This window comes from Gossypium hirsutum, chromosome A05 (genome assembly GCF_007990345.1).
Source record: "Gossypium hirsutum isolate 1008001.06 chromosome A05, Gossypium_hirsutum_v2.1, whole genome shotgun sequence".
NCBI lineage: Eukaryota > Viridiplantae > Streptophyta > Magnoliopsida > Malvales > Malvaceae > Gossypium > Gossypium hirsutum.
In genome coordinates, this window is record NC_053428.1 from 83683614 (window position 1) to 83693656 (window position 10043).

The 10043-nt window shown below is 36.1% G+C and overlaps 1 long non-coding RNA gene across 1 annotated transcript; it reads left to right on the top strand.

The window, feature by feature from the left end:
- Positions 1-2338: 2338 nt before the first annotated feature.
- LOC107961132 (uncharacterized) lies at positions 2339-5176 on the top strand. Its single transcript, XR_005926751.1, has 3 exons — positions 2339-2410; positions 2886-2959; positions 3969-5176. It is a non-coding gene; the product is annotated as an uncharacterized lncRNA (long non-coding RNA).
- The last annotated feature ends 4867 nt before the right edge of the window (positions 5177-10043 follow it).

Consider the following 10043-nt stretch of genomic DNA (forward strand, 5'->3'; position numbering starts at 1 on the left):
TTTATTCAACCTCTAAATCAATTTCCACAATTTTTAGTGAGTTTTAAAAGTTTAACTACTGCTGCTGTTTAAAACTATTTTAGTGCAACATATTGATTACCAAGTTTATAACACCCTTATTTCCATTCTCTACCATATTTCCCATCATTTTCTCTTATTTCCCTTCACTAATATATCAAGAACATAGAACCTTATATAAGAAAACTCTATCTTAACATCATTTTCATGCTTTTAATATTACCTTACATGAGAAACTCTACTTAAAATATATTGAAATCTTAAAGTTCTTACCTTGTCCTATTGATTTCAATATTTAACTTGATGTTTCTCTCTCCTCCAGCTTCTATTTCTTGAATCCAACTTGATATTCTAACTCCCGTAGTCTCCTTAACATTCTTCTCTCTTGGTAGCTATGGAAATTCTTTTGGTTTCTAGGTGAAAATGGTGAATTTTTGGTGGAAGGACTAAATTGTAAAGAAAGGAAAGTTTCTTCTTCTCTTTTCTTTCTAACGTGGAATGCATGGAAATGGATGGTGTTGTTCTCTCCTTCTTTTTTTTTTCTTTCCACACACACATATATATATACTTAATAAAATAATAAAATAATAATAAATATCTTATTAAATATTAATAAAATAATATTTTTTAATTAAATAATTATAAAATATCATCAACATCATCATTACTTTCTAGATTTCTCTCTTTTCCAATTGACCATTTTGCCCTTTGTCATCTTTTAAAATTCCATACTTGAGTCATCATTTAATTTGGTAAAATTACTATTTAGTCCCTCATAATTCTTCACCTATTCAATTTGGTCCTAATTCATCCATTTTTCTTAGTTTCTAGATTATTACACACATTAAATATTTGCACTATCGGTCTTTCAACTTTTTCATATTTACACTTTAACCCTTAAGTTTTGAGTATTTACTTTTGGGCAACAAAACTTTTCTCACTTTTACAATTTAGTCCTTTCTTGAATCAAGATATCATAATTTGCTTCTCAATGTTGTCATAACTCAAAATTTCCCTTTTTGTCACTTTATTTCCTTATTTTACTATATCAAAGATAATATCTTACTGTAGAAATTTTCTAGGTATTACAGAACAGACTTACCACATATCACAAATCGCCTCTAACGTGAACTAACTGTTGAAGTGCGATTCCCTACTCCACAATCTGCTCCCAAACACAAAATACCAGTAATTAATCAGAACAAATTGACATTGCAACCCTGACCAAAAGTTAACGGAATTCATAGCATACTTACCAACCGAAAGAGTTAGAAAACGTATTAGTGATGGTTGAACGAAAGTTTTTTCCCACAAAAATTAGAGGAAACCATGAAAATTAAAGGAAGAAGATCAAAAAGAGAAATAAAATCAAAAAAGAGAATTCACGTCAGGTTTGTTGAGGGAGAGAGACAAATTTTTAAAAAAAGAAAAAAAGTTAAAAATAAAAATATTTTGATAACTCCCTACTATCCCAAAATATCTCAATCACCTCAGAATTTAAATTCCACCGAAACTCTCTTAAACAACCGAGCCAAAAATATAACATCCATGCTTGTGGAGGGATTCAAGCACAAAACCTCCAACACACAAATTCCGTTACCACTCAAACCAGTAGGCTCATTCTGATATGAATTTACAGGTAATCCAATATAAGCCCACTGAACCAAGATATGGCTTGATTCCAAAAATAACAAAATTTGGCAAAGGTGAGACTTGGACCCAAGACCTCACAAACACCCCTAGAACACTTAACCACTAAAGTAGACACACACTTGTGTCAGATTTCTATAGAAACATAAATAAATTATTCAAGGCGTTACAACTCTATCCCCAAAAAGAAATTTTGACCTCGAAATTTACCTAATCAAAATAGATTAGGATACTGCTGGTGCATCGTGTAATAGCCCAATTTCGAGTCTGATCGGAGCAGGTAGTTTCGGGACCCCTTAATCGAGTAAAAATATTATTTTAATATTTTTAATAATGTTTACAGTGTGGTAGTATTACTGTGTGAAAGTTTCGTAAAGAAATTTTACCGATTAAATAGTTAATTCGATAAAAAGGATTAAATTGCGTAAAATGAAAACTATGTGTGCCATTAGTGAAATGACTTATTTGATAATGGCTTTATAAATGGGAGTCTTTGCATGGTAATTATACCATTGCATATTTGAGTGGACGATAGTGGACCTTGAATTTCATAGTGGACCTTGAATTTCATAATTTATTTGGTTATTAAACATGGGTATTTTGGTAAATTATGGAATAATGCTTAATAAAATAAAGCCATATGATATTTTTATTATGTTTTCATCATCCTCAACCGAATAATTAAACAAAGAAAGGGTTTTGGAACCTTTAACATTCGGCCATGGCTTTCTAAGGGATTTAGGTACGATTTTTGATCCGTTTTTAATGATTTCTATGTTTTTAAGCTCGTTGCATCTCAGTTTAACTGACCCGTACCTCAATTTCTGAAATTGGTTGTGTTTTTGAAATGTTCCATTGATGAGTGCATGTTTGTTTTAATATTTCTTGTTAAATTATTGATGGTTGTTTATAGATATACAAGTTTTATAAAGAGATTTTTGATGAAATTGAGTATTTGGGATTAAATTGAAAAAGATAGAATTTTTTTGGTTAGAAATGTGAATAAAATGAAATTATGGGCTGTTTAAATACTAGATAAAATTTGGCTAAATACATGTATATTGGGGTTTTGTGTATTTTTGCATAATTATGCATTAAGGACTAAATTGTTAAAGTATGGAAATATAAGGGCTATTTTGCAAAATGGCCAAAATACTTGTATATGTGTTTAATTGATTATGTTAGTGAATAATAGAGTTAAATTTGGTTAAATTTAGATCAAGCCAAACGAATTCAAGATTTTGATCGAGGAAAAATCGGAAAGTAGACGAATAGTCGACGGATACACAAGGTAAGTTTGTATGGTTAAAATATATATATATGATATAAGAAATGATGGGTAATCGGCCAAATTGTAAGTATTTAATGGTAGATATGTTAAATGGCTTTGTACTTGATTATATTAATATTACATGATGATGGAATGCCATAATATATATTGGGTCTTGTGTTTGAAAGTAATGAAGTACTTTGTGGTTGAGTAAATGTATATTGGAGTTAATTGAGCTTTAATATATGATAAATTAAATTCCTTGTATGTGGTAAGTTACTAAGGAAATATTTGTTGTTGATTAAATTAAATACTATATATACATATATGTGCCAAATTGAAATGTATATATAAAAAAAAGTTGAGGTTGCCGAATGCAAATAAAGTTGATAAATTTGAATTGATGACTAGTGAGTAATTGAATTTTGGCACAGAGGGTGCGAGTATAAAAGGTGATAGATGTAAAAATTGCACTAAGTGTGCGGGTCTGATTTTTGAGCACTAAGTGTGCAAGCTTAAGTATCTAGCACTAAGTGTGCAAATTTGATATATAATGCTGAATAACTATTGGCATTAAGTGTGCAACTTTTCGAGTAATTGGGAATGGTTGAAAGTATTTTTGCCTTGAATTTTTTTGAGAAGTATTTATGATTTATAAATTTGAATTTGAGCAGGTGAGTATCAAACCTATAGGGTTAATATTATTGATCGTAAAGCTGTGTGATTGATAATGGTAAAGAAGGTTGCATGATAGATGTACAAATTGGATGAGTAAAATGATATGATTATATATATCTATATACAATACCATGTAGTAAGTCTATAAAAAATTTAAATGTTCTTGTTTGAATAAAACAATTTGTTTAAAATGTTAATTTTGGATATATGGCTAAATGAATTATAGCCGAATGTAGTAAGGATAGAATGGGAATGTTTGAGTTGTTTGGATTAAGTTTTGATATTGAGAAATTGAATGGAAAATGTATGAATGAAAGTGTGCTTGAGTTGATTGTGAATAAATGATATTCAGGTTTCTAGCCTAGCAGGCTATGTGCCGGAGAATTTGATCGAGCTTCGTGCCTAGCAGGCTTATTGCCGATGAATAAATATCAGACCTTGGGTCTAGCAGGCCTTGTGTCGGTGAATGATTCAGGCTAACAGCCTAGCAGGCCTTGAGCTGGTGAGTTTTATCAGGCTTATTCCTAGCAGGTTTATACCGGTGTATTACTTTAGGCTCGATGCTTACAAACTTGGGTGCCAATGTGGTACGGAATGTATAAGACGAGTTGGATGGTCAGGTATGACCTAATTTATTTGTTATTCAAAATTAGGTAAGTAAGTAAAATGATTATTTGTTACAAGTTATGAATTATTGATGTTAATGATGAGTTAATATTTATATGGGTATAATTCTACTATCGGTTATATAAAGGTGTTACAGGTTATACGTAATGAAATAAATCGACCCAACGCTATGTGAATTCTATGATATTGATATTGTATTGGTGATATGTGATATAAATGGTTTAGTCACATATATGGCATTTAGCATGCAAGATACAAGGTTTTCGACGTTGGTCTCAAGGGTTCAACTGTAAATATGATGCTGCGAGAATAGAAATGATGATACAAATCAGTACAGGTATACATAGTACACTTGACAAGCAAGTGACATTGATAAATTTATATGACATGTGAGTAGATGTGATAAATTACACATGAATTACATGTCTGTTAAGGAAATAAATATTGAATTAGATGAGGCTGGTTTAAAAGCAATCTTATTCCTTAAAATGACAAGCTTTATGTTAAATGTTTTATACAGTGCTGATAATTATACGAGCTTACTAAGCTTATTAGCTTACTCTGTCTATTCTCTGTATTTTACAGTGATTCAAATACTCACTCAGGTTGGAAGGCATCGAAGATTTAATCACACTATCCGGGAGGCAATTGGTATTCCTGAACTCTTTGAAATTGGGTAATATGGCATGTATAGGCTAGTTAATAATTGATTATATGGTCACTTGTTTATATAAATGTGAGATGAATTTTGAGTATTATGATCAAGCTATGTGATATGGCTTGATATGAGAAAAGTTGGTTTGATACGAAAGCATTATATGATGTGTGCATTTAGTGTTAAAATTTATAATTGGTATTTTGGTTTGAATGATATGTAATTATGGATGAGTTGATAAGAATGTTGAAATGTGATTAATTTGTAAGTGGTATTTAGATGCTTATATATATGTGACTACATGGAATGGTCACTTCAGTATAAGCTTATATAATTGTTTTAAGCATGATATGTTGGATTAGTGTTGAATGATGTTGACAATTGATAAGTTAAAGTCTTACTGTTCTGATTTGAGTTATAAATTAGGTAATGCCCTTACCTATTCTGGCGACGGTTACGGGATAGGGGTGTTACAATATGGATGTGTTTGAAAAGTTTTTAAATTGAACGAAATTTTATGGCTTGGTTTTGTATGAATGTAAGTGTTTAAGTCCGGTAATGTCTCATACCCTGTCCCAGCGTCAGATACTGGTAAAGGATGTTACACATCGAGTCCTTAGGTTCCCACGTGGCCTCCTCAGTACCATGATTTCACTACAGGACCTTCACTAACGGAATGGACTTTCTCCTCAGATCCTCGATATCACAATCCAGAATCTGAACAGGCTCCTCCTCAAAAGTCAAATCCGACCTAACCTCTATCTCCTCAACTAAGATAACGTGAGATGGGTTAGATCGATACCGCCTCAACATCAAGATGTGAAACACATCGTGGATACGGTCCAACTCTAGAGGTAGCTCCAATTCATAAGAAACTGGTCCACATACTTCAAAATCTGATACGGCCTAATGAACCTAAGGCTAAACTTGCCCTTACGACCGAATCTCAGAATCTTCTTGCACGAAGAAACCTTAAGAAACATGAAGTCCCCCACAGGCTACTCAATATCACGCCTCCTCAAATCTGCATAAGATTTCTATCTTTCAGAAGCCACCTTCAGACGATCTTGAATCAATCTAACCTTACCTTCAGTCTTAGAAACCAACTTAAGACCCAAACTCAGTCCAACATAGCAGAGTACGACACTTATGCCCATATAAAGCCTCGTAAGGTGCCATCTGGATGCTAGCCTGGAAACTATTATTGTAGACGAACTCAGCTAGTGGTAGATAATCTTCCCAACTACCTCAAATATCAATCACACAACTCCGAAGCATATCCTCCAGTATCTGAATCACCCTTTCAGATTGATCATCAGTCTGAGAATGGAACGCAGTACTGAAGTCCAATTTTGAGCCTAGAGCCTCGTGTAATTTCTTCCAGAACTGAGAAGTGAAGCAAGAATCTCTATAAAAAATAATCGAAACAGGAACCCCATGCAGTCTTATAATCTAAAAAATATAGTGCTTCACTAGCTTCTGCAGAAAATAGTCCATCTGAACTGGAATAAAATGAGCGGATTTGGTCAACTGATCTACGATGACCCAAACAAAATTCTTCTTAGTGAGTGTCAAGGCAACCTACTAACGAAGTCCATCGTCACTCGTTCCCATTTGCATAAGGGAATCTTAACGGGTTGTAGCAAACCCGAAGGCAACTGATGTTCAGCCTTAACTTGCTGACACATCAGACAATGAGCAATGAAATATGTAACCTCACGCTTCAAACCCGGCCACTAGTACAACTCACGAAGACTGCGATAGATCTTATTACCACCAGGATACATAGCATAAGGGCTACTATGCGCCTCCTTCAGAATTGATTGCCTCAAATCAGAATCATTCAGCACATAGATCCGACCTCAAAAACACAGAACACCATCATTATTTAGCCTAAAATCTGAAGTACTGCCGCTCTCAACCTGACGAAACTACAAACCCAGAGATTCATCCCTTAACTTCTTATCTCAAATCTGATCAATCCAAGCCGGCTTAACTTACAACTCGGCTAACAAACTCCCATTATCAAAGAAACAAGTTGAGCGAACATCGCTCTTAAATCAGAAATCCTATTCGACTTAGAGCATCAGCCATGACATTGGCCTTACCAGGATGATACTCAATCATGCAATCATAATCTTTGAGCTGCTCAATCCAACGACGTCCCTAATATTCAAATCCTTCTAAGTGAGGAGGTACTTGAGGCTCTTGTGATCAGTGTAGATAATACACATCTCCCTATACAAATAGCGCTTCCATATTTTCAACGTAAAAACCATGACAGCCAACTCAAGATCATGCGTCGGATAGTTCCCCTCATATGCCTTAAGCTGACGGGACGCATAAGCCACAACTTTTCCATCTTGCATCAGTACACATCCTAAACCGATGTGCAATACATCACTACAAACAAAAATTCCTTGCATGATTCAGATTGTATCAGAATAGCAGCCTGAGTTAGAACATGTTTGAGTTTCTAGAAGCTCGATTGTTTCGCCTCAATCCAAAGAAAAGGAACCCCTTGCGCAAAAGCTTAGTCAAAGGAGCTGTAATCAGAGAGAACCCCTCAACAAATCACCAATAATAACCCCCAAACTTAGAAAACTATGGATTTTAGAAAAGTTCTTAGATTGTTTCCAATCAAGCACAGCCTCGATCTTCCTCAGATCAACACGAATCCCCTCAGCAGAAACCACATGCCTCAGAAAAGTCACCTAACGATACCAAAATTTGCACTTGCTCAATTTAGTGTAAAGTTGTTTCTCACGGAGTATCTGAACCACTACTCTAAGATGTTCGTCATGCTCATCCTCAGCCTTAGAGTAAACCAGAATATCATCGATGAAGACCACTATGAATTGATTTAGTTATTGTTGAAACACTCAATTCATCAAATCCATGAATGCAACTGGAGCATTCGTCAGATCAAAAGGCATAACTAGGAACTCGTAATGTCCATAACGAGTCCTAAATGCAATCTTATGTACATCCACCTTCTTAACTCTCAATTGGTGATACCCAGAATGAACATCAATCTTCAAAAACACAGAAGCCCCTAGGAATTGGTCAAACAAATCATCGATCCTCGGAAGTGGATACTTATTTTTCACAGTCAACTTATTCAGTTGTTGATAGTCGATGCATATTTTCATGGTGCCATCCTTTTTCATCACAAACAACACCAGTGCTCTCCACGGAGACACTCTAGGGCGAATGAAACCATGATTCAGTAGATCTTGAAGTTGAGCCTTAATCTCTGTAAGCTCTTTTGGTTTTATTTGATAGAGAGCGATGGACACCAGAGCTATACCTAGTAGAAGCTCAATTCCCAACTCAACCTATCGATTTGGAGGTAAACTTGGTAACTCCTTAGGAAAGACATCCGAAAAATCCCTCAAAGTTTTGAATCCCCGATAGCAGATTCTCTAGAAACAAAAACACTGATGTAAGCCAAATATGACTCACATCCTTTTCAAACCAGTTTTTTAGCCACAAGAGCAGAGATCACATTGGACAGATAATCTTGACCTCACCAACAACCAGCACCTCAATATCATCCTCGGTCCTCAAAACGACCCTCTTAGATGTGCAGTCCAAGCTAACACGCTGCTTAACCAACCATTCCATACCTAGAATTAAGTCAAACTCCCCAAACGAAAGCTCCATCAGATTTGCTAGAAAAACAGTCCCTTGCACCACTAACAGAACATCCTCATAAAGCTTATTAACCCGAACAGACTGCCCTAACGGACTCAATACAGTAACCTTACTAGAAGTGCTCTCAACAGATATCCCCAGGTTCTCAGAAACACTAGTTACATAAGAGCGTGTAAAACCCATAACATATCGAGCATCTCTATCCTTTCAGCATCCTGCACCATAAAATAGTGCAAGCTGCCTCACCTTTGTTTGGTTAGCACCTCTACCCGGTGCTCTCTTCCTACGACCCCCACCATTTCAACCTCTAGTCTATCCACGACCCCTAGGTAGCTGCTGAACTGCCTTCTGAGGCTGCACAGAACTCGATCCTGAAGCTTGCATTTGATCAGCCTACTGTGGACATTCTCGAATCTGATGCTCTAAAGACCCATACTCAGACAAGCCCCTATCTTCCTCCAACACTCGCTCGGATGGCGGCTACCACAATCTCCATATAGCTGAATCCCAGTAGGAGCAACAAGGGCTCCCACTCTAACTGGCCCATCAGATCTGGCCTTTTTCTTAAGCCTTTGAATAGAACTAGAGGGCTCTGAATCCCTCATATTCTTTCCCCTACCTCGGTCCCTATTTTGGAGCTCCACACACTTAACATCCTCGGCGGTCTTCGCCTTCTCAACCAGAATCGTGAACTTTCGCTCCTTCTGTGGAGCAATTAGTACTCTCAAGTTATCCCTCAAGCCAACACACCTATCATATTCAGAGGCCACCATGCCTCAAGCGTAGTAGCTCAACCTCAGAAACTCGGCCTCATATTCGACCACAGATCTGTCTCCCTATGTGAGATTCATGAACTCACACTTATGAGCATCCATATAGCTTGCTCCCATGTACTTACTCTAAAAGGTGGTATTAAAGAAATCCCAGTTCAGACGATTAGGTTGAGTACGATTCTCAACCGTATCGAGAAGCAAAGAGACCACACCCTTCAGTTTCTGCCCAGGAGTACAGTTTAGATCATTCATGATCCTCTCAATGGCTTCTAACCAATACTCGGCCATATTAGGGGCGACTTTAGTGACACCCCTAAACAACTCAGCACCATTACACCGGAGTCATTCAGTTACCAACCTTTGGCCCCCAGTTCCAGAATAGGGTCCAACGTCCTTCTCTAAAATCCTCAGATGGCTTGGGACAGTGTGTCGTCCCCAACTGAACGGCTTTGAGACCCAGTCTCAGTAGTAGGCGAAACCAGCGTCTCACTTGTATCTAAGTTCAGCATACTGCCCAAAGAGGAAAACTCAGCTCGAGCCGCTCTACAGCCTCTACCACGGCCATGAATACCTCATCCACTAGTTCTACGAACGCTTATTGTAAAATTCAAGTTTTATCTACATTATAAAGTTTTATGCATCAGTTCTAGTATTTATTAATAGTTATTTTATACATAAATTATTAGAATTTTAGAGATGTTTTCGGAAGTTTCAG